This window comes from Microcaecilia unicolor, chromosome 5 (assembly GCF_901765095.1).
Source record: "Microcaecilia unicolor chromosome 5, aMicUni1.1, whole genome shotgun sequence".
NCBI classification, from domain to species: domain Eukaryota; kingdom Metazoa; phylum Chordata; class Amphibia; order Gymnophiona; family Siphonopidae; genus Microcaecilia; species Microcaecilia unicolor.
Genome location: NC_044035.1, coordinates 352,963,527 through 352,988,268, shown reverse-complemented (window position 1 = coordinate 352,988,268; position 24,742 = coordinate 352,963,527).

Genomic DNA, 24,742 nt, shown 5'->3' with positions numbered 1-24,742 from the left:
ACTTCCTTCCGGTTCGAAGCCCTGGTGGTGGTGAAGCCACCAAAAACGCTGTGTTGGGGCCCCGCCCTCGCGTCAAACGTGATGACGTCGAGGGCGGAGAAATGGCGTCAGTGGCTTCACAACCAACGAAACAGCAGATTGAAGGTGGCGTGCCGAGGACCGCAACAATGGCGGACAGTGCCTTCAGAGCGCCGCAGGGGTGAGTAGGGAGGGGGAGAGGTTCGGAAGGAAACCGTGCTAGCGCCCGTTTCATTTCCGCAAGAAACGGGCATGTTTTACTAGTTTTACTATATTTTATATTTTTTTTAACAGCTTCTCATTGCACTACTATTTGCCCTTTTAAAATTAGGTTATTTGTTATAATATTCAACTAATATTCTTTTTGAATCGATGGCAATTACACTGCAGCTCTGACCACTTTATATTATGCCTTTATGGAACATTGACAAAGCGTTCGTTGTATGTCAAATCTTAATTATTAATTGCGATGTTCATGTTCCTTGTTTTTGACATAGTTAACAACAATTTAGTGATAATTGTATTAGTATTTCGTATTTTCAATTTTTTCAATTTTTGAAATACTTGTTTCAACCGCTGATATTAATGTTTCAATTTAAGTATTTCTCCCACAATAATGTATTCAATTTCATTTTTTACCACTAGAAATCAAACAAAATAAAACGTGGAAAAGAAAATAAGATGATACCTTTTTTATTGGACATAACTTAATACAGTTCTTGATTAGCTTTCGAAGGTTGCCCTTCTTCCTTAGATCGGAAATAAGCAAATGTGCTAGCTGACAGTGTATATAAGTGAAAACATTCAAGCATTACTATGACAGTAAAATAGATACCATTGGAGATTCTACATGGAATGTTGCTACTATTTGAGGTTCTGTTGCTACTCTCTACATGGAATGTTGCTACTCTTTGAGATTCTACATGGAATGTTGCTACTATTGGAGATTCTACATGGAATGTTGCTATTCCACTAGCAACATTCCATGTAGAAGGCTGCGCAGGCTTCTGTTTCTGTGAGTCTGACGTCCTGCACGTACGTGCAGGACGTCAGACTCACAGAAGCAGAAGCCTGCGCGGCCACATTGGTGATCTACAAGGGCCGACTTCTACATGGAATGTTGCTAGTGGAATAGCAACATTCCATGTAGAATCTATAGAAATCAAACAAAATAAAACATGGAAAAGAAAATAAGATGATACCTTTTTTATTGGACATAACTTAATACATTTCTTGATTAGCTTTCGAAGGTCGCCCTTCTTCCTCAGATCGGAAATAAGCAAATGTGCTAGCTGACAGTGTATATAAGTGAAAACATTCAAGCATTACTATGACAGTCTGACAGGGTGGGAGGATGGGGGTGGGTCGGAGGTATGCATGGGGAATATCAATGATATGCTTTGATGTCCCCATGCATACCCCCACCCTCCCACTCTGTCAGACTGTCAAAGTAATGCTTTGATGTTTCTCTTATATATACTATCTGCCAACACATTTGCTTATTTCCGATCTGAGGAAGAAGGGCAACCTTCGAAAGCTAATCAAGAAATGTATTAAGTTATGTCCAATAAAAAAGGTATCATCTTATTTTCTTTTCCATGTTTTATTTTGTTTGATTTCTAGTGATAACCTTTAAGAGTGGACTAACACGGCTACCACATCTCTCTACATGTAGAACCCCAAAGAATAGCAAGATTCTGGAATGCTAGAGTGACAAGATTCCACAGCAGAATCTCAAAGAGTAGCAACGTTCCATGTAGAACCCGATCTGACGAAGGGCAACCTTGGAAAGCTAATCAAGAAATGTATTAAGTTATGTCCAATAAAAAAGGTATCACCTTATTTTCTTTTCCATGTTTTATTTTGTTTGATTTCTATTGATAACCTTAAGAGTGGACTAACACGGCTACCACACTCCTCATTTTTTACCACGAAAGTTCAATTGTGCTTTACAGCAAGATCCATTTACAACGCAATATACAATGTGTAAAAAAAATTAAAAAAAATTTTTTAAAATTTTTTAAAATATTTTATGTTTAAATTACATATGTATTTTATAAAATTATAATTCTATGTCTTTTATTTTTCTAAAATGTATTAGGTCTGTATGCTATCTGTGTTGAGCATGTTGTATATTCATTACCTGATTTGTTGGCAATGTTGATTGAAATGCATTCATTTTGGTGCTAATACCAATTGTTTTCAATGTGATATTTATATGTGAGAATTATGTTGTCTTTTTACATATATACTTTTCTATTTTGCTATCAAATAATATATGTATATATTTTTAAAAAGGAACATATCACACAAAATTTTGGAAAGCATCAGCCTTTTGAAATTAGTCTGTTGAAGCCTCCTTTGTCATTGGTGTGGTGAGTTATTTCCTCGTTATTCTTGTTCCTCATTGATTATATATATATATATATATATATATATATATATATACATAGTAGATGATGGCAGAAAGAAACCTGCACGGTCCATCCAGTCTGCCCAACAAGACAACTCATGTGTGCTACTTTTTGTGTATACCCTACCTTGATTTGTACCTATGCTCTTCAGGGCACAGACCGTACAAGTCTGCCCAGCACTATCCCCGCCTCCCACCACCAGCTCTGGCACAGACCGTATAAGTCTGCCCAGCACTATCCCCACCTCCCACCACCAGCTCTGGCACAGACCGTATAAGTCTGCCCAGCACTATCCCCACCTCCCACCACCGGCTCTGGCACGGACCGTATAAGTCTGCCCAGCACTATCCCCACCTCCCACCACCGGCTCTGGCACGGACCGTATAAGTCTGCCCAGCACTATCCCCACCTCCCACCACCGGCTCTGGCACGGACCGTATAACTCTGCCCAGCACTATCCCCGCCTCCCACCACCGGCTCTGGCACGGACCGTATAAGTCTGCCCAGCACTATCCCCACCTCCCACCACCGGCTCTGGCACGGACCGTATAACTCTGCCCAGCACTATCCCCGCCTCCCACCACCGGTTCTGGCACAGACGGTATAAGTCTGCCCAGCACTATCCCCACCTCCCACCACCGGCTCTGGCACGGACCGTATAAGTCTGCCCAGCACTATCCCCACCTCCCACCACCGGCTCTGGCACGGACCGTATAAATCTGCCCAGCACTATCCCCGCCTCCCACCACCGGCTCTGGCACGGACCGTATAAGTCTGCCCAGCACTATCCCCGCCTCCCACCACCGGCTCTGGCACGGACTGTATAAGTCTGCCCAGCACTATCCCTGCCTCCCAACCTCCAGTCCCGCCTCCCACCACTGGCTCTGGCACAGACCGTATAAGTCTGCCCCGCACTATCCCCGCCTCCCAACCTCCACATATATATATATACTTAAAATTTTGCTTGGACACACCCTCTTTTGACCTAAGTTTATTTGCATGCTTGCTCTTACTATTAAATGAAATATATTTTCTTATATATGTTGGAAGAATTTTTATCAAACACAATTTATATTTGCCTTAATTTGTTTTTTGTTAATGAGTGGGTATAAGTTTGAAATATGTAATATTTCATGTATGTATCCAGATTTTTTAAATATATTTTATATTTTTCATTTATATGAATGTTTTCTTGGTTCCTATCAAAGAGATTTTTTATATTTATATATTCATCTAGTTGATATGTTACTATGTAAAAATATGTCCATATACTAAACCAACAAAGCAGCAGAAATGAAGGAACAGAAAGGAGCAAACTTTTCTTGACTTTATACTCTGTCGTTATTGCACTAACTGTCCCAAACATTGTTAGTGTTATAGAGTGCAACAGTGAGTTTCTATCAGTTTGTTTCCTATATAACGATGTATGAAATACATTCTCCAGTATATATATATATATATAGATATAGATATAGATATAGATAGATATATATAGATATAGATATATCCAGGAAATCTATTGTCTGCATATTTCTTTCCATATTAAACGTGATATTAGAATCACATTGTCTGTGCCAGAGTCGGTGATGGGAGGCGGGACTGGTGGTTGGGAGCCGGGGAATACTGCTGGGCAGACTTATACGGTCTGTGATGGAGATGGGAGGCGGGACCGGTGGTTGGGAGGCGGGGAATACTGCTGGGCAGACTTATACGGTCTGTGATGGAGATGGGAGGCGCAACCGGTGGTTGGGAGGCGGGGAATACTGCTGGGCAGACTTATACGGTCTGTGATGGAGATGGGAGACGGGACCAGTGGTTGGGAGGCGGGGAATACTGCTGGGCAGACTTATACGGTCTGTGATGGAGATGGGAGGCGAGACCGGTGGTTGGGAGCCGGGGAATACTGCTGGGCAGACTTATACGGTCTGTGATGGAGATGGGAGGCGCAACCGGTGGTTGGGAGGCGGGGAATACTGCTGGGCAGACTTATACGGTCTGTGATGGAGATGGGAGACGGGACCAGTGGTTGGGAGGCGGGGAATACTGCTGGGCAGACTTATACGGTCTGTGATGGAGATGGGAGGCGGGACCGGTGGTTGGGAGGCGGGGAATACTGCTGGGCAGACTTATACGGTCTGTGATGGAGATGGGAGGCGGGACCGGTGGTTGGGAGGCGGGGAATACTGCTGGGCAGACTTATACGGTCTGTGATGGAGATGGGAGGCGCAACCGGTGGTTGGGAGGCGGGGAATACTGCTGGGCAGACTTATACGGTCTGTGATGGAGATGGGAGACGGGACCAGTGGTTGGGAGGCGGGGAATACTGCTGGGCAGACTTATACGGTCTGTGATGGAGATGGGAGGCGGGACCGGTGGTTGGGAGGAGGGGAATACTGCTGGGCAGACTTATACGGTCTGTGCCCTGAAAAAGACAGGTACAAATCAAGGTAAGGTATACACATATGAGTTTACATTGTTGGGCAGACTGGATGGACCATGCAGGTCTTTTTCTGCCGTCATCTACTATGTTACTATGTTACTATGTATGTATTGTGTTATTATTATCATTTTTTTTATTGTTTACTGTAATGTGTTTAATGCAGACCCCTGACGCAGGTGCGGTAGCACCGAAACACGGCCCGTGTCGGGTCTTTCTTCAATCAAAGTTCACTATTAAAGGATTTTTTAATGAAAGAACTGTGTTCCCTTTTGTTTTTAAAGGCCCTCTGTGCTGTTTTTTTTTTTTTTTTTGCTTGGTCTTTTTCTGTACTTGGTTCCCTCTCTTTGTCATATTATACTCCAATATATCTGAAATATTTAAATCCGCAGGAGCTTCAGAAGCTCTTTTTCCAGTAGAAGCCACATAGAAAATCCTTTGCAAAGGTGGCCTAGCTGCTTCCGGAAACTTCAGTATTGTTTGTAAGAAGGTATAAAATAATTCTCTGCTGAAGTCAACCGAGTTTGAGGAAAATTAAAAAATCATAGATTAACGGGCTCATTTTCGAAAGAGAAGGACGCCCATCTTTCGACACAAATCAGAAGATGGACGTCCTTCTTCCAGGGTCATCCAAATCGGTATAATCGAAAGCCGATTTTGAACGTCCCCAACTGCACTCCGTCGCAGGGATGGCCAAAGTTCAAGGGGGCATGTTGGAGGCGTAGCGAAGGCGGGACTTGGGTAGGGTTACCATATGGCTCCAGAAAAAGGAGGACGGATTGAGCCAGCCGGGTTTTACTTCCATTGCTTTCAATGGAAAGCAATTGCTTTCAATGGAAGTAATTGAGCCAGCCGGGTTTTACTTCCATTGCTTTCAATGGAAAGCAATGGAAGTAAAACCCGGCTGGCTCAATCCGTCCTCCTTTTTCTGGAGCCATATGGTAACCCTAGACTTGGGCATGCCTAACACTTGGATGTCCTTGTCCCATAATGGAAAAAAGAAGGACGTTCCTGATGAGCACTTGGATGTTGGCTTATCGATGCTTTGTAAAAGACCCCCTTTGAGAGTTATGATCATAAATTGACCTCCCTGAAAATTTACTAGGGCTAAGTGCACACATTTTTACTCAAAATCCTTAATTTAGGAGCATAAAAAGTGAGTGGTAACAGGGGCGGATTTAGGATGGGGAAAAGAAGTTAGGAGCTTAGCACTGATTTTCATCATTAGGTTCCTGAAAGTAGACAAATGAATGGCATAACTTTTAAGCCCCTAAATTAAGATGAATTTTTAGCAGAAAAGTTATGCTTCTAAGTTTGGCTGAAAATAGGGCACAACTTTAGGAGCCTAACTTGGGAGCATAAATTTAGAAACTTGGCGCTTTCTGAATATTGGTCCCGTTATGTTTTAAATCAAATCTAAACACAGTTAACGCCGTTTCCAAGCTCTTCGGCACACTTCCACTTGTTAACCGGTGTGAATTGTCTAGCCATGGCTCTGGGCTTTTTATATTTAGGTTGCTAGTTCTGTCTGAATGGAAACCTAAGACTGTGGAGCAATCCCATTCTCTTTACAGCATAGTTAATTGTTTCCAGGTCATGACCTTTAGTGTCAGCTAAAGTTCAAACTGTGTGCATCCAAATCCTCTGAATTTCTTTAATTGTTTCCAGGTCACGACCTTTGCTGTCAGCTGAAGTTCAAACTTTGTGTGCATCCAAGTCCTCCGAGTATTCATTTAACTGTTTCCAGGTCATGACCTTTGCTGTCAACTGAAGTGTGTGCATCCTATTCCTCAGAATTCGTCACTGCATTCCTGCGGCTTTGCTCAGGGTTTCCCAGCCTTTTATTCTCTAGGTAACAAGTAGCACAAGCTCTTGCATGCTTTTGAAGTGTTAGCAGCACAGTGACAAACACCTCTTCATTTCATGGCCAAAATGTCACCCTGGTTTCCCCCATCAGGCACTTGGAGGACGACTCTGTCTTACAGACTTTGACAAATTCATTCCCTTTCCTTCCATTTTCTTGGACTATAGTGCAGTTCAGCAGAAACTTAAATCGTTTCCTTCATTTTTCCAGTTTTTCTGAGAAGCCTTCGGATGGTGGAGTGGATTGACGCTAACTCCTGCTTTCTAGCTTATAGGTCAGGTCCACTGAGCTGCTTACTTCAAGCTTTTCACGAATTGTCACCTCTGGCTGGAATGATGTCTCTGGTACAAGAAAGCAACTTGAGGTGAGGTTCACAAGGCTGTTCCCCAAATTGGCTCTTCTTTGAGCTGAAAGAATGCGAGTCCTCTGCAACTGAGTGGAACAAACTGCCGTGTGGGCTGAAATATGAGTGTCATTTATTCACCTTTAAACGTCATTTGAAAGCACATTTATTATGTCTGGCCTACCATGTTCCCACTGGGCTTGAATGACTGCTTGAGAAGTTTTGGACTTTGCTATATGTTTATCATTGTTTTGTTTGTTATTGTTGAAGAATTTGTTTATTGATTGTTTTTATTTATGTGATTATATATATACTAGTAAAAAAAGGCCCGTTTCGTAAACAAATGAAACGGGCGCTAGCAAGGCTATAGAGAGAGTGAGAGTGTGTATATGTATGTGTGTGTGTGTGTCTCTGTGTGAAAGAGTATGTGCACAGGTAGGGTGAAAATGAAGAGACAGCAATGAAATTTTACATCGGACAGCTGAACCATTTGAGGCGTGTTTGTGTGTCTGTGTGGGTGCGTGTGTGTCTGAGATAGAGACAGTGTAAGTGTGTGTGTGTGTGCGTCTGTGTGAAAGAGAGTGTGAAAGGGTAGGGTCAAAATAAAGAGACAGCATTATAATTGTACGTAGCACATCACAAACATTTGAGGCAGTTATTGCCTTATCTCCCCTGCCGCCCCCTCCATACCCAACGATTCGTTCCTTGTCTTCCATCCCCTCTGTGTCTCGTGTGTATGTGTGTGTGAGAGAGAGAGAGAGAGAGAGAGAGGTGCTGGCAGTCCCTGTGATAGTGGCAGGTCAGTTGCTCATTATAGCCAGTTAAGAGTGAGAGTGTGTGTGTATGTGCTGGTTTTTTCCTTCCCTCATATGCCCTCCGTGTCCGTTGTTTGTGTGGAGAGCAGAGATCTATATGGTCCTTTTAGCGTTGCTGTTGACGTCGCGTAGCAACTGTGTGCTGCTGGTTTTCATTGTTCCGCGATGTGTCTTATGTCACGTTCCATCGCTTAGTAACGGGTTCGCAATGTGATTGGTTGAGTGTCATTGGTCCGCCCTCGACGTCATGACGTTTTACATGGGGGGCGGGGCCAACACTCATGGGCGAATTCCTGGTTTCACCACCATGCATTTAGAACGTTGGGACTTGTGGCGTTTTCAGAACGTTGGAGGTGCGTTTTATATAGAGAGATACCCCACCAACCCAACATAAAAACCTAAGTTCCTGCGACACTGCAAAACCAAAGACTGTAATGGACATACCTTAACCCTCATCCCCCCTCCCTAAATTCCCCAATGTATCTACCAAACACGAACCTTCTTTTACCACAATAACACCTGTATTTGTTCTTACCGCAACTGGCGAACGCCGTTGCGGTACCATGTAAGCCACATTGAGCCTGCAAATAGGTGGGAAAATGTAGGATACAAATGAAATAAATAAATAAATAAATATCACTTTCGTTCACCATTGGTGGATTACAAGTAATAAAACAAAACAAAACCATTTCCATGTCGGCCCCTTGCCAGAATTCCTACATCCCTTTCAGACTACTATCCTCGCTGTCACATTCTCTAGGCCCATTTTTGGTTAAGACCTTTCCCAGGGCCATTAAAAAGGAACAACTTTTTAAAGAAAACCTTTCCTCCCTAAGGAGTCTTTATTTCCTGGTTGCACCAATCTACCAGTTCAGTTAGGGTCTTGCATGTAATTTTCAAGGATTACTCACCATATATCTCTGGTTTACAGCTATTTAATGAACCCCATTCCTCCTAAATGGAGCCAGTGTATGTATCTGACCACCTCCGAGGCTAATCGGTGTTAATGGAAAAGGACTGAAAGAAAGCCTTTATCCCACTTACTGTAAAATGCATGTTTTCTTGGCACCATTAATCAATCCAATGAGCTGTATATTAACACAAGCCTGGGTTGAAATGAGCTTGTGGTTTTATTTATAGAACTTATAATTCTACTGTCACCCCTTCCTTTCTGGATCAGTATTTGTTGGTGCATCCAGCATTCAATGGAGGGCCATTGATTTAAAAAAAAAATACTCTTTTCACTCCATCGGCACAGAATAACTCAGTCCAGGCCAGAACTGGGGTTCTGACATAAAAGATTTACTTACAATAGAGTTTATAAGCAAAAAAGGACAAATATTCATAGAAAGCAAAAACTATAAACTGAGGCAGGTTGCAAAACTAGTATCAAACAGTTTCTTAAGAACATAAGAACAGCCATAATGGATCAGACCAATGGTCTATCTAGCCCAGTGTCCTGCTTTCAACAGTGGCCGGTCCAGGTCACAAGTACCTGGCAGAATCTCAAAGAGTAGCAACATTCCATATAGAACCCCAAAGAATAGCAAGATTCTAGAATCCTAAAGAGTAGCAACATTCCATGTGGAATATCAATTAGTAGCAACATTCCATGTAGAACCCCAAAGAATAGCAAGATTCTAGAATCCTAAAGAGTGACAAGGTTCCATGCAGAATCTCAAAGAGTAGCAACATTCCACATAGAACTCCAAAGAATAGCAAGATTCTGGAATCCTAAAGAGTATCAAGATTCCATGCAGAATCTCAAAGAGTAACAACATTCCATGTAGAACCCCAAAGAATAGCAAGATTCTGGAATCCTAAATACTAACAAGATTCCATACAGAATCTCAAAGAGTAACAACATTCCATGTAGAACCCCAAAGAATAGCAAGATTCTGGAATCATAAAGAGTATCAAGATTCCATGCAGAATCTCAAAGAGTAGCAACATTCCATGTAGAACCCCAAAGAAAAGCAAGATTCTGGAATCCTAAAGAGTGACAAGATTCCATGCAGAATCTCAAGGAGTAACAACATTCCATGTAGAACCCCAAAGAATAGCAAGATTCCAGAATCCTAAAGAGTAGCAACATTCCAATGCTACCAATCCCAGGTCAAGCAGGATGTTAGTGGGTGAGATTTCCATTTCTTTCCCCCAGGAAAACAAGTGTGGCTGTGAACAAGGCTTTCTGGCAATATTTCAAAGTTTATTCAATTCATACAACTCTTAGAAGGTACTAGCAGCACAATTGCAGTAAATGGTAGAGCTATTAAATGTCTTGAAGCAAACCCATTCAAAGAACGGCTCCTTGTTCACGTCATATCCACTCGTCATTCACCTGCTGGCTCTAGCCAGGCCAAGGATCATAACAGAAGACCCTATAATTTGCCCTGACATACGTTTAAGTCAGAAAACCTGTATAACTAGCATGGGGTTGGTTTCTGCCCTGGACATTCCAGTGCAACCCTGCATTAGTCACTCAAACCAGAGCTAGTCCAAAATTAGTCCCAGATGAACTGGTGGCATTTACTTCTTATAGCTACAAGCCTCCAACATGGACTGCATGGGGGACCTGCAGGATCATTTAGGAAGGCCCTCTGTACTCCGAGGTAAAACTAAGCACCAAGCTAAAGAGTGTTGAGGGCAAATCTAGACACTTTGCCCTTCCCAACCCCACGGAGCTCCCATCCTGCCTGGATTTAAAGAGAGTGATTTCACACAATCGAAAAATAATAAGTTCCACATTTGAAAAGGGCTTTTGCTTTGAACCCCATGGTACATTGGAGACATCCTTAAGTTCCCATTAAACTTCACGTTTCTCTTGATTGGCGACTGGCCACTGTACAGCCTGTCCCTGAGAAGTCCTTATGCTTCTCATCATTTCATTGCAGGCATGGAGCGTGCCCAGGAAAAATGATGTAAAATTATTTATTGAAATAACACTTTTTTGTAATTATCAATTTTGTCCATATGTTTTAAGAGGATTAAGTGATGTAAAAATACTTTGTACAATTATTCCAATTTAATAAAACATCTAATGCAAAAAGCATGGGCTCTGGTAGTTGGATCTGAATTATTGTATTAGCTCACACTCTAAATTGAATATTCTGAAAGCTGCATATATTTAACTTTTGGGTTTTCTGCCATTGCTACATTGCGAGACCCCTGCTGTTCTGGCAGTAAACCCTCAGTGCAAAGAAATCAGTCACACATCACATAAGACTCAAGCCTCCATAGACAGTCCATGGAGAAGTTGTATATAGCTAAGGCTGTTTCTCTTCTGATGTGAAAATGACCAGAGCCAGCCTAACTGAGGGCAAGAAGAGAAAGGTATCACCACCTGAAATAGTTGGGATCGTCTTAGAGTTTTACAATTGATGTGCTCTTGAAAAGAAGTTGGGTTACTTTTTTTGGGTTCCCGCTATTTTGAGTATTTTTTGATATGAGAAAGAATAACATTTGACAGAAAGAATTTACAACAGTCTTCTCCTTGATCAAGGGATTTCTGACATCCAGAACATACCAAGTCAAATCAAACTCAGATATATCTCCACCTTGGAAAGCAGAATGTGGAGTACCACAAGGATCACCGCTCTCACCTATATTATTCAACCTAATGATGACACCACTGGCTAAATCTCTATCCAAACAAGGTCTCAATCCATTTCTCTATGCAGATGACATCACCATCTATATTCCCTTCAAACAGAACCCCACAGAAATCACCAAGGAAATAATAAACTGCATGACCATCATGGAATCCTGGGCATCGGCATTCAAGTTAAAACTCAATAGAGATAAAACCCAATGTCTCATTCTCTCGTCTCAATACAATAATGCTTCCCCTTCAGCAATTAATGCACAGGGTTAATCTCTCCCAATCTCAGACTACTTGAAAATCTGATTTTCCACACGCAGCATCAATAACGAAGGAAAAGCACCGAATTATATGCGTTACTCTTTTCCCATGTTGTGGTTTTGCTGGGTGAAGTCCGGGGAAAAGAAAGATAAAGAGGAGAAAATGAAAGCTGAAGTGGGTGAATGTTCTCTAGACAATGATCAGTGAGCATCTGGGATTTTCTGACTAGGTTTCCGTCCTTCTGCAATCAATAGAAGAGAATTTCCCAAGCATATGGACTAATGTGTCTTACGTACTGTTGTGGGCCCTGCTCCAAGACTCTTCAGTGTTATGAGACCCCAGGCTCTTAGAAACAGAATAAGCAGTATCAGGATTTGTTCCTGCTCAGATACTTAATTTTTCATTCCCCGTATGAAGCCTATTATTTTTGTCACAGCAAACAGGCTGAAGTTGTGAATCTTTAAGCTAACGTTTCATGCCAATGTGGCTAAGTAATTAGTCTGCTGAATGCCATGACAAGCAGACATCCTATGTGGAAAAGTTCTGAATTTAGACCATTTGATATTTTCATTTCCAAGTGGTAGATGGGCACAGTGACTCGAATCTCAAAATCCTGCTTTCTAATTCTATACTTGGAAAACTCAATGCGGATTCTGTTCCTCTTCTCCTGGCTCTATGAGCTATCTGCATTCCAACCACCACTTGAGGCTTCCAAAAGGGCCTGGTGAGCAAGGAAAAATTATTTGTTAAGAAAACATCGTCTGGAATAGCAGGAATCTCTTGGGGGGTAGGATGTGTTGTGATATGCAACAGCGTATGTGTCAAACCTATTTTGTAGATGCAATCTGTTGTGAGGCCACCAGATGGCACTGTATTGTTTAGCAGTTGAAGTACTGTGTCAGCTACATTCAGTCCACTTAACTGTTCTCATTGATCCTTTTGAAGGAGATAATACTCACCCCCCCCCCCCCCCCCCATCTCAAGCTATAACACTAGAGAAACAAGTGACAGCCACAACTAAGAAAATGTTTTACTCAATGCGAAGAAATGCAAAGTGATGCATTTAGGGAGTAGAAATCCAAGGGAGACGTATGTGTTAGGCGGTGAGAGTCTGATAGGTACGGGCAGGGAGACGGATCTTGGGGTGATAGTATCTGAGGACCTGAAGGCGATGAAACTGTGTGACAAAGCGGTGGCCATAGCTAGAAGATTGCTAGGCTGTATAGAGAGAGGTGTGACCAGCAGAAGAAAAGAGGTTTTAATACCCCTGTATAAGACGTTGGTGAGGCCCCACCTGGAGTACTGTGTTCAGTTTTGGAGGCCGTATCTTGCTAAGGATGTTAAAAAAATGGAAGCGGTGCAAAGAAAAGCTATGAGGATGGTATGGGATTTGCGTTACAAGACGTATGAGGAGAGACTTGCTGACCTGAACATGTATACTCTGGAGGAAAGGAGAAACAGGGGTGATATGATACAGACGTTCAAATATTTGAAAGGTATTAATCCGCAAACGAACCTTTTCTGGAGAGGGGAAAGCGGTAGAACGAGAGGACATGAAATGAGATTGAAGGGGGGCAGACTCAAGAAAAATGTCAAGAAGTATTTCTTCATGGAGAGAGTGGTGGATGCTTGGAATGCCCTCCCGCGGGAGGTGGTGGAAATGAAAACGGTAACGGAATTCAAACATGCGTGGGATAAACATAAAGGAATCCTGTTTAGAAGGAATGGATCCTCAGGAGCTTAGCCGAGATTGGGTGGCAGAGCCAGTGGTTGGGAGGCGGGGATAGTGCTGGGCAGACTTATACGGTCTGTGCCGGGGCTGGTGGTTGGGAGGCGGGGATAATGCTGGGCAGACTTATATGGTCTGTGCCAGAGCCGGTGGTGGAAGGCAGGGCTGGTGGTTGGGAGGCGGGGATAGTGCTGGGCAGACTTATACAGTCTGTGCCCTGAAGAGGACAGGTACAAATCAAAGTAAGGTATACACAAAAAGTAGCACATATGAGTTTATCTTGTTGGGCAGACTGGATGGACCATGCAGGTCTTTTTCTGCCGTCATCTACTATGTTACTATGTTAAATGCGTGAAACAATTCTCCCCGCGAGAAACATTTCGCAACCTGATACAATCAATGGTACTAAGTCACATGGACTACTGCAATGGAATCTATGCGGGATGTAAAGAACAAACATTAAAGAAACTTCAGACCGCCCAGAACACGGCAGCCAGGCCTATCTTTGGAAAAACCCGATCTGACTGCGCAAAACCCCTCCGCGAAAAACTACACTGGCTCCTAATCAAAGAACGTATTGCTTTCAAAATCTACACAATGGTTCACAAAATTATCTACGGTGAAGCTCCGGGATACATGACAGACCTGATTGACCTACCAACCAGAAATACTTCAAAATCAACACGAACGTACCTAAACCTGCACAGGACTCAAATACAAATCAACTTACGCATCCAATTTTTCCTACATAAGCACACAATTGTGGAACGCACTCCCAAAAGCCTTGAAAATTATGTACGACCACCTACACTTCGGGAGAACACTAAAAAACCTATTTGTTTAAAAAGGCATACCCTACCAACCCAACATAAAAGCCTGACCACTGCAACACAACATAACCAAGATACAGAATGGACACAACACAATTCTTCCATGTACGACACCCCTACCCTATCTCATGTGGCACAACCACATGAACCTTATCTTATCTCAACATCACTCTGTATTTGTTTACACCGGAGTCTGCAATCGCATCGCCGGCACTATGTAAGACACATTGAGCCTGCAAATAGGTGGGGAAATGTGGGATACAAATGTAACAAATAAAATAAAATCTCGCTTCAGTTTCCTGCTGTGTCTTAATCTTGAGTACGTTAGAACAAGCTCAGCATTACCATTAAGATTTAATGGTAAAGCTGAGTGTGTATGGAAGCATGGTCTTAGTACGTACATAAGAACATACATAAGCTTGCCATAGTGGAACAGACCAAAGGTCTATCAAGCCCTGTATCCTGTTGCTGACAGTGGCCAATCCAGGTCGCAATTACCGTGCAAGATTCCAAGTAAAACAGATTTTATGCTGCTCATCCTAGAAATAAGCAGTGGATTTTCCTAAGTCCATCTTTTCTTTTAGAAAATTAACCAAAACTTTTTTAAACCCTGCTAAGCTAACTGCTTGTACCACATTCTCTGGCAACAAATTCCAGAGTTTAATTACACGTTGAGTGAAGAAATATTTTCTCCTATTTGTTTTAAATTTACTACTTTGTAGCTTCATTAAATGCCTCCTAGTCCTAGTAGTTTTGGAAAGAGTAAACAAGTGATTCACCTCTACCTGCTCCACTCCACATTTTATAGACCTCTATATCACATCTCCCATCAACCATCTACTACTACTACTTAACATTTCTAGAGCGCTACTAGGGTTACGCAGCACTGTACAGTTTAACAAAGAAGGACAGTCCCTGCTCAAAGGAGCTTACAATCTAAAGGACAAAATGTCAAGTTGGGGTAGTCTAGATTTCCTCAATGGAGGTATAATGGTTATGTGCCGAAGGCGACATCAAAGAGGTGGGCTTTGAGTAAGGATTTGAAGATGGGCAGGGAGGGGGCTTGACGTATGGGCTCAGGGAGTTTATTCCAAGCATAGGGTGAGGCGAGGCGAGGCAGAAAGGGTGGAGCCTGGAGTTGGCGGTGGTGGAGAAGGATACTGAGAGGAGGGATTTGACCTGTGAGCGGAGGTTTCGGGTAGGAACGTAAGGGGAGATGAGGGTAGAGAGGTAATGAGGGGCTGCAGATCGAGTGCATTTGTAGGTAAGTAGGAGAAGCTTGAACTGTATGCGGTACCTGATCGGAAGCCAGTGAAGTGACTTGAGGAGAGGGGTGATATGGGCATATCGGTCCTGACGGAAGATAAGACGTGCAGCAGAGTTCTGAACGGATTGAAGGGGGGATAGATGGCTAAGTGGGAGGCCAGTGAGGAGTAGGTTGCAGTAGTCAAGGCGAGAGGTAATGACAGAGTGGACGAGTGTTCGGGTGGTGTGCTCCGAGAGGAAAGGGCGAATTTTGCTGATGTTATAGAGAAAGAAGCGACAGATCTTGGCTATCTGCTGGATATGTGCAGAGAAGGAGAGGGAGGAGTCGAAGATGACTCCGAGGTTGCGGGCAGATGAGACAGGGAGGATGAGGGTGTTATCAACTGAGATAGTGGAGGGAGAGGAGAAGTGGGTTTGGGTGGAAAGACAAGAAGCTCGGTCTTGGCCATGTCCAGTTTCGGGTGGCGGTTGGACATCCAGGCAGCAATGTCAGATAAGCAGGCCGATACTTTGGCCTGGGTTTCCGCAGTGATGTCTGGTGTGGAGAGATAAAGCTGGGTGTCATCAGCATAAAGATGATATTGGAAACCATGAGATGAGATCAGCGAGCCCAGGGAGGAGGTGCAGATTGAAAAGAGAAGAGGTCCAAGGACAGATCCCTGAGGAACTCCAACAGAGAGCGGGATGGGGGTGGAGGAAGATCCATGAGAATGTACTCTGAAGGTACGGTGGGAGAGATAAGAGGAGAACCAGGAGAGGACAGAGCCCTGGAACCCAAATGAGGACAGTGTGGCAAGAAGTAAGCGGCGGATAGGTCGAGGAGGATGAAGATGGAGTAATGACCTTTGGATTTGACAAGAAACAGGTCATTACATAAGAGCCTTAGCTGCTTTAGCCTTTCTTCATAGGGAAGTCGTCCCGTCTTCTTTATCATTTTCGTCGCCCTTCTCTAATTCCACTATATCTTTGTTGAGATGCAAAACAAACCACTGTTTGTATCATCACATACGTATAGTAATAGGGAATGAAGTGAACAGCTCAGGGTGCCAGCTACCACTGGTGGAACTTGAACTGGCCACCCCTGAATATCAGGTCAACCGTTCTAACCACTAGGTCACTTCTTCCACATACCAGCCCAGGAAGTATTACAGTGCATTGGCAAAGCAGTGTGTCTATACTGCAATAGCAAGGGGATAGCTACAGGTCAAGACTGAAATGCAGGGAATGAGATTTCAGTTAAAATAATGCAGGTTGCTGAAGGTGTAGTGGCAGAACAGAAGGGGGTGGAGGGGTGTCACGGTAGTAGAGTATCAAAGCACATTGTAGAATTAACAAATACATTTGTGATTAGCTTATAGGCGTTATAGTCAGGGCCGCTGAGAGGGGGCGGGGGGGGAAATTCCAAGGGGGGCCCAGTGCCGGGGTCAGGCCGCCGGCGCTGCAGTCCGCGGTCTCACCTGCCTGCCTCCACGGCTCCGGGCCCCCTTCATTCAAAGCGGCAGTTGCAGATCGCGTCTCTTCTGGCCTTCCCTCCCTGTGTCCCACCCTCGCGGAAACCGGAAGTTACATCAGACGAGGGTGGGACACAGGGAGGGAAGGCCAAAAGAGACGTGATCTGTGACTGCCACTTTGAATAAAGGGGGCCCGGAGCCGTGGAGGCAGGCAGGTGAGACCGTGGACTGCAGCGGAGGGGGGGGGACGGCAGCGGCGGGGTGAACGGAGGCGGGGCGGCCTTGCCCCAGGCCCGGCCTACTTTCTCGGCGGCCCTGGTTATAGTCTTGTCTTCAGGCTAGAAGAAAAAGAACTAAACATTATATCTGAACATACAGATAGATAGTTGTCTGCCTTAAAACAGCAGTGTTGATTTACGAAATTATAGTCGAAAAACGAAAGAGACAGGGGAGGGAGGTAAGAGTCCTTTCGCTCACACAAGGAGCAGCCTGGAAGTACTTCCCAACCCCAGCGCACTGTCATATCTGGTGCTACAAAAATATATTTATTTTTGTAGCATCAGTGTGTACCCGGTTGTAATCGGGCAGTGCCCCCCCCCCCCCAAAAAAAAAAATGGCCACACGGCAAGTACTTCACTTGCTGCACTGCCATTTCTTAAAAAAAAGAAAGACCTACCTTTTACCTGTGCAGTAAAATGGGGCCTTGATGCACACTGACGCCAGTGCAGGCCTCATTTTACCGCAGCTTGGTAAAAGGGGTCCTTAATCCTTTATTGCCTCAAATACAAACTTAGGGGTCAATCTCCAGATAGTGTTGGAAAAGAGTCAGAAGTTAGTCATCTTCAGTGCCCCGGTATGTTGACAGCTCTTTTGCTGGCCTAACTAATCCAGGTGCTTTACATATCAAAGGGTTAAACTGTGAGTCCTCCAGAGAAGGGGCGTAGCCAGACTTTGGTGGGTGGGGGCTCCATAGCCTGAGGTGAGGGGGCACATTTTAGCCTCCCCCCCGACGGCGCTGACCCCCCCTCCGCCATTGCCGACACCCCCCTCTCCGCCCCGCCATTGCCGACCCCCGCCGCCGCCACCAACTTTGACCCCCCCCCCCCTTGCAGACGACCCTCTCAACCCCACTCCTGCCGCCAGCCCTCCCCCGCCACCGCCACAGGACATCAGGCTCAGAAACAGAACGAAGGAAGAAGAGGACCTCGGCTGGCGGGGGTTGGGGTCCCTCGCCAGCAAAGGTAGGCAGCGGCGGGTTGACGGCGGGAGGGGGGGTCGAGAGGGTCATCGGCAGGGAGGTCCAGGGCCAAATCTACGGGGTCCAGGCTCCCGCGGCCCCACGTAGCTACGCTCCTGCTCCAGAGGTAGGGAAATATCTAGATAAGATTTTAGAGCCTGCTGTCTTGATACATGTAGGTACCAATGACATAGAAAAATGTGTGAAGGAGGTTCTGCAAGGTCTCGATGCAAATGCGGGCGCAAGAGGCCATTAACGCCAGACTAGCGCTCACATTTGCTACCACCGAATGCTCAGAGCCGGCAAGCGCATGAAATAACGAACTCGCCGGCTCTGAGCGCAATAAGCGTGCAAATGTATGCTAAACAGGCCATCACCTACTCCTCCCCAATGCTCAGTGGGCCACATGCCAAATAAGGGCACTCTTCCTGCGGCAAATCCTATGCCAGCTCTGAGCTGGCGTTAGTGTTGTGCCCAGCCATGGGGAGGGAGGGATGACCTCTTGTCAAAGCCCTGGTGGTCCAGTGGACCCTAGACCCCACCTCCCAAACCCAACATTTTGTCCACCGACATTGGCGCTGCTTTATATGCAAATATCACCGTGCCTATATTTATGATTTTGATTGTCAACTAAATATTTGTTTGGTACAGACTCTTGGTACAAGTCTGATGGCCGAAACACGATTCATGTTGAGTCTTTGTTCCACACCTTTTTTTTTGGGGGGGGGGGGGGGGGGACTTTCTTGTCGCCTTTGCTGTCTTTTATCTCCATTTGTTTGGTGTAAAGGTTTGATTCTTCTTTGTGTTCGGACTTTTTCCTGGGAAGAACCCTGCACCATGATGGAGAGGAGTAGGAGAGACTGGAAGGATCTGAGAACCTGTTTGATTTAGCCTCAGAGGAACTGCCAGTGAGTGGTGCAAAAAAAAGGGCTGGAAATGTTAACTGGAGATGTGGAAAAAGTGACTGTATCATAGTTGTCAAGGACTGGATCTGCTTCTTGTGAATAATGGAAAGCCCTGTGACTGATGTATTGTTAAGGTTGTTGCCCCATTGGGTCACCATTAAATTGGAGTTAACGTTACCCATTCCAGTTCGCAGTGGGCTGATTCAGGGGAATTCTATATATGGTGCCGAACATTAGGGGATAATTCTGTGATGAATTTTCGATGCGGAAAAGTGTTCTAATGGATGCAAGGTGCCAAAATGGGGCAGAAACAGCAGATCCACGTGAAAACACACTTATGTACCCCATTTACAGAGTAGCATCTAAGTGTTTCCGTGCAGATCTGTAAAGGGGTGTGGCCATGAGGGGGGCGTGGGCGGATCGAGGTGTTCCTTTAGAATGCGCGTAGTGTTACAGAATAGCGTGGATCTGTGCCCAACTTCTGCACTGGGATTTATTGGTTTCAGTTGGTCTAACTCCTTGCGTCCGAAGTTGAGCATGGATCCTGGCACTACAGGCTATTGTACAAAGGGCGCCAATCCTTGGTCGGCAGGTTGGATCGCCGCTGCACACCCCCCCCCCCCCGGATGCAACATGCCCCCCCCTCCTGGTGTGCTGAGAGCAGCCGCACAGCTGTCGGCTCCGCCGGTTCCCTGCTCCCTCTGCCTGTTATACAATACGGGAAATACCAGAAGAGGAACGAAATATTCTGCAGTTCAGAAAGCAGTCCAAAGAAGAGCAGAACACACGTCTAATACGATAAAAAGGCTTTATAGAAATCCACGGGAGACGTATGTGTTAGGTGGCGAGAGTCTGATAGGTTCAGACGGGGAGAGGGACCTTGGGGTGATAGTATCTGAGGATTTGAAGGTGACGAAACAGTGTGACAAGGCGGTGGCTGTATCTAGAAGGTTGTTGGGCTGTATAGAGAGAGGTGTGACCAGCAGAAGAAAGGGGGTGTTGATGCCTCTGTATAAGTCATTGGTGAGGCCCCATCTAGAGTATTGTGTTCAGTTTTGGAGGCCGTATCTTGCTAAGGATGTAAAAAGAATCGAAGCGGTGCAAAGAAAAGCTACGAGAATGGTCTGGGATTTGCGTAACAAGACGTATGAGGAGAGACTTGCTGACCTGAACATGTATACCCTGGAGGAAAGGAGAAACAGGGGTGATATGATACAGATGTTCAAATATTTGAAAGGTATTAATCCGCAAACGAACCTTTTCCGGAGATACGAAGGCGGTAGAACGAGAGGACATGAAATGAGATTGAAGGGGGGCAGACTCAAGAAAAATGTCAGGAAGTATTTCTTCACGGAGAGAGTGGTGGATGCTTGGAATGCCCTCCCACGGGAGGTGGTGGAGAGGAAAACGGTAACGGAATTCAAACATGCGTGGGATAAACATAAAGGAATCCTGTTCAGAAGGAAAGGATCCTCAGGAGCTTAACCGAGATTGGATAGTAGAGCCGGTAGTGGGAGGCGGGGCTGGAGGTTGGGAGGCGGGGATAGTGCGGGGCAGACTTATACGGTCTGTGCCAGAGCCAGTGGTGGGAGGCAGGACTGGAGGTTGGGAGGCAGGGATAGCGCTGGGCAGACTTATACGGTCTGTGCCAGAGCCGGTGGTGGGAGGCGGGGATAGTGCTGGGCAGACTTATACGGTCTATGCCAGAGCCAGTGGTTGGGAGGTGGGGCTAGTGCTGGGCAGACTTATACGGTCTGTGCCCTGAAGAGCATAGGTACAAATCAAAGTAGGGTATACACAAAAGTAGCACACATGAGTTGTCTTGTTGGGCAGACTGGATGGACCGTGCAGGTCCTTTTCTGCCGTCATCTACTATGTTACTATTTGTGCCACTCTGTAAAATGCCCCGACGTGGCCACGTTCCGCCTCACTAGAGGCTGTGTCAGGGCTAAAACAGCTATTGTGGTCCCAAAGGGCACATACACGCAACAGAGCTAAAATCCAATGACAGCAGCCAAAAGCAGCCTTGCAGCTGAACTTAACCGCTATGAACCCAGAAGTTGGGTCGTGACCTTAAAGACAAAAAGTAAGATTGCTGTCCATAGGAACAGCAGGGTGCAGGAAGGGGAATGGCTCTTTCTCGCAGCCATAAACAGACTCAGCTGAGCCCCAGATGGCACTCTCAAGAAGGCCACTAAAAAACAAAGGGAAAAATGGGTGAGTGGCATTTTCAGCCAAGCAGCTACTACAGAATCCTGGCTACCAACGCAAGTTTCCAAAAAACGAGGGGTGATGTAACGAAGGCTTCTGGAATCTAGAAGGTCACTGCTATTACATGGTAGATATACTGTAGGATGATCCAAGCCTTGGAACTGTCTTATGCTAGAAGGTTCTATGTAAGCCTTTTGCCTTTTACGTAACTTTTTTTTAGCCAAGTCTCTGCAATTTCACATCAGACATTATAGCAGGGGCGTAGCCAGATAGCCAATTTTGGGTGGGCTTGAGCCCAAGGTGGGCGGGCATGGAATTTCCCTCCCCCCCCCCCCCCCCCGGTATCCCTCCAATTTGCTCTTCTCTCCACCCCTCCCTGCCCACAAACCCCAAATATTAAATACTTGAGCTGGTGGGGTCCCTAAACTCCGCCAGCTGAAGATTTCCTGCTACTACTCGAGCAGCCAGTAGCACTTGCCTCAAATCGATGTTGCTGCCGGCAGGCCACGCATGCTCAGTGCTTTTGCATGTGTGAAAACTGAGCATGTGCAGAAGGGCCGGTCTTAGCGTCAGCTCAAGGCAAGTGCTGCTGGCTGACATTTGGAAGAGCGCTGGCTGCCCAAGGACAGAAATTCTTCAGCTGGCAAGGTTTGGGAATACCCACCAGCCATGGCAAGAGTGTCACAATTTTGGGTGGCCCCGAGTCCAAAGTGGGTGGGCCCTGGCCCATCCAGGCCCACCTATGGCTACGCCACTGCATTATAGGGTGCTCATTCTTTCTACTGTCACGCTAATCTGTAGCAGGTACGTTCATATTAAAGAAACGCCTGCGAGCAAACTCATTACAGAAACACTCGACCCTTCTACACAGTCACAACTTTGTTCTGGCAGATGTTTTGTAACGCACTCCGTGTTCTTTCCCCAGGTCACTCAGCTCTTCAACCAACCTTTTGCTCTTCCAGTTTAAAGGACCGATCCACACTTTCATCGTGTATAATATTGCAACCTGTTCATGGCGAATCTCAAAAACGGCGACGGGACTCTGCAAGACATAACCGCTGAGGCTAAAGCAGAGATTGATTCTACAAGACCTCGTTGCCCTACAGTCAGCAAGTTTTGAAGGTTTAGTTGCCCGTTTTATTAATCCTGTGATAAAAGTCAGAAGAGCAACATAGCATCGGTTACCACACATGTATAGGTGCCGAACACGACACTAAGCAAAAACAGATGATGCGAGGCAGTGTTTCTCCATCGTATTCCAGCCTGAAACTCAAAGCTTGCTGTAGTGCCATGTGTTAAAAACCTGATTTATCATATTTCTGACACAGCAGCTGCAGTGAGATGTAAAAGGAAGTTCTAGAACAAGGCGCCGGGGGTCGAAGGCCGAAAGGGGACAGATCCAAGGAGTTGCATCAGTAGTGGCCTAGTGGGGTTAGGGTGGTGGACTTCGGTCCTGGTGAACTGAGGAACTGAGTTCGATTCCCACTTCAGGCACAGGCAGCTCCTTGTGATTCCTGGGCAAGTCACTTAACCCTCCATTACCCAACGTAAGCCGCATTGAGCCTGCCATGAGTGGGAAAGCGCAGGGTACAAATGTAACAAAAATAAAATAGATACTATTGGAGATTCTACATGGAATGTTGCTACTATTAGAGATTCTACTATTCCACTAGCAACATTCCATGTAGAAGGCCGCGCAGGCTTCTGTTTCTGTGAGTCTGACGTCCTGCACGTACTTGCAGGACGTCAGACTCACAGAAGCAGAAGCCTGTGCGGCCACATTGGTGATCTGCAAGGGCCGACTTCTAGTGGAATAGCAACATTCCATGTAGAATCTCAAATAGTAGCAACAGTGGAGGAGTGGCCTAGTGGTTAGGGTGGTGGACTTTGGTCCTGAGGAACTGAGTTCAATTCCCATTTCAGGCACAGGCAGCTCCTTGTGACTCTGGGCAAGTCACTTAACCCTCCATTGCCCCATGTAAGCCGCATTGAGCCTGCCACGAGTGGGAAAGTGCGGGATACAAATGTAACAAACAAAAAAAAAACTATTTCTTCAGAGAGCAAAGAGGGAAGCATAACCCATAATGGAGTTCAAAGTGTCTTTGTCCCTTAAGGGATTCTCAGCGAGGGTAACGATCAAAGATCGCACAGAGTCTGCAGTACTGCGGTTTACAAGGGGACACGGAGAGAAGGGTTTGTGGTGTTTATCAGCCTGTCATATCTGCTCCCATTTATAAACTCATTCTAATGAAATTTGTCGTAACAAAGCATATTAACTGTTCCTTAATGTGCACTGCTCTATGCCATCCAGCCTTTACGTTCCTTCTGCCCTTTCTAAGCGTGGCAGGACTCGGTGGAAACTAGTTTCAAGGCAGCCTCTGTTACGGGCCATAGGGCAGGAGGGTGTAATGCAAATGACAAAAAAGATTTGCCTCAATTTTTCCAGCTGATCACCCTTGGCAGAAGGGAATTACCAAAAACCTTGAAAACGACGTACGACACTTCAGGAAATCACTAAAAACTCACCTGTTTAAAAAGGCATACCCTACCGATCCAACATAAGTGCCTGATCTCCGCTACACAACAACACTAAAGTTCGTAATAAACATTACACAACTCTTCGGTTGCAAGATTCCTTAATTAATTTGTTGTATTTGTATCCCACATTTTCCCACCTATTTGCAGGCTCAGTGTGGCTTACATTGTTCCGTCATGGCGATCGCCACTTCTGGAGTGAGAGATACAAGTGGTATTACACTAAAGATCATGATTGACGTAGTGGATTAAGCAGTCAAGTATAAAGAGTTCATATTCGGAATGAGGGATAAAGTGGTATTGCGTTAGAGTTCATTCGTGGTAGTGTAGACCTTGGTAGTCGAGTATAGAGAATTAGGTTTTATCCAGTTCTGGCTTGAGGTTCGTTGTCTGGTATTAGGATGGATCAGCGTGGTGTGCCTTGTTGAACAGGCTGGTCTTCGGTGATCTCCGCAAGTTAGTTAGATCGTGCATTTTTTTCACCGCGAGTGGTCCTACCACATGAACCTTAACCTACTACAACATCACCTTGTGTTTGTTTATTCCGGAGTCTGCAAACACCTCTCCGGCACTATGCAAGCCACATTGAGCCTGCAAATAGGTGGGAAAATGTGGAATACAAATGTAACAAATAAATAAACAGCTACTCACCCAAGAAAAATGGGCTTTTATAGCACAGCTGCAATATGTGTGGGTAAAGTATGTACAAAATGCCATTTTTGGGACTTCTGTTACTCGCTGTAGGGGGAGGTTTTTCTGGGGGTGGGGTTTTGAACTGTCTGCCTGCATAAATTAGCCTGTGCAAACATGTCTTGGCACTTTTCC